Genomic DNA, 1,700 nt, shown 5'->3' on the forward strand with positions numbered 1-1,700 from the left:
GTCCCAGCATTCCCTGTGCACTGGGAATTCCTAAAGCCACACTAAATTGGGTATAAACACAAAAAAAATAAACCAAGAGACTTTGGAAGTAAGTCACGGAAATGACATTAAATCCCTGTTTTTGATGGATATCCCACTGGCACCACCAGGGAGATCCCATTTCTCAACACAACCAAGTCACAAGCACCACTCCCCATCTCCTGGTTTATTGACTGCCTGCCCTGGGCATGGACAGGAACCCTGGGGGGAAGGAATCACGGAATGCCCTGAGCTGGAAGGGACCCACAAGCATCCTGAGCCCAGGACAAGAGGCCAGAGTGGGACAGGAGCTTTATTAGTGCTGGAATCAGGGGAACAGGGGAGGTTTGGGGAAATATCAAAGCACTGTGAGATGCCCCAGAGCACTCTAGGCACACCCCAACCACCAAGGGGCTTTGGCTGTGCACAATCTGTGGGTTTGGGCCCAAACCTGCTCTGTGCAGAGGAAAACAATTCCACTTTTTCCCCAAAGTCAGGCAGAGCCACGTCAGGATGAGCTGCTGCTCCAGGCACAGAAATCCCCAGGGTGAACAAACCTTCCTGAGGCTCCCAGGAACTCCAGTGTCCCATTTTCCATGGAAACACACCCACTCTCTGATTAATCCTGGGCAATAACTGCACTGCTGTTCTCAGCAGGGCGGGCACAGAGGGGACTGTCACAGGGAGCAGGACCCCAGCCCAGCCCCTTCCCAGGAGTTTGGGGATTTATCAGGAGTGCCACGTACCCCAAGTGCTGCTGGGTGACCCCACTGCCACTCAGAGAGTCTCTGGAGCCACGGCCTGGGCTGGAGACTGGGCTGGAGCAGCCTGGAGCATCCTCCCCACACGGGGGTCACACCTGGCCGGGCTTGGGGTGACCCTGGCAGGAAGCAGGAGGTGTCACAGACCCCCAGGGACCCCCAGTGCCACCCATCCCAGCTCCACTCCACTTCCCAGGACACGGATCTCCCCACACACCGCTCCAGCCATGGCTCTGTGAGACCCACGTGGATTTTCCTGCACCCAAACTCTCCCTGCAACTCCCTATCACAGATGAAAAAGCCCCCAAAACATCCCACCTGATGCTCCAGGCTTTTCCCTGGGATCTGGGACAAACCCAGCTGGAACACCCCCAGCTCAGGAGCACATGGAGCAGGAGATTAAAGCCCTTCAGAATCTCCCACTATTTGTCCAGCACAAGAAAAAAATCAACCTCGTTGCATTTATGCGTATTTTATACACCCAGTCCCCAGTGAAATTACTTCACAAAGGGGACTTCTGGGTCGGGATCAGGTGAGTTTGCCAGAAAACTCAGTTCAGGAGAGAAATTCTAAACCAGCACTTGGGGTTCGGTGGTTGTTGTGTCGATAACCAATTCTGATGAGTTTGAGGCTCTTTTAATTCCTCTCTAAGCCTGTACACCCCTCTAAACCAGCACTTGGGGTTCAGTGGCTGTTGTGTCAATAACCAATTCTGATGAGTTGGAGACTCTTAATTCCTCTCTAAGCCCTGCACACCCCTCAGGGACCCCAAAAGTCAGCCTGGGCTCTGCTCTGCCTGAGGAGGGGAATCACAGAATGAAGGAGTCATGGAATGGTTTGGGTGGGAAGGGACATTAAAGCCCACCCAGTGCCACCCCCTGCCATGGGCAGGGACACCTTCCACCAGCCCAGGTTGCTCCA

This window comes from Manacus vitellinus, unplaced genomic scaffold (genome assembly GCF_001715985.3).
Source record: "Manacus vitellinus isolate BGI_N305 unplaced genomic scaffold, ASM171598v3 scaffold_188_pilon, whole genome shotgun sequence".
Classification (NCBI taxonomy): domain Eukaryota; kingdom Metazoa; phylum Chordata; class Aves; order Passeriformes; family Pipridae; genus Manacus; species Manacus vitellinus.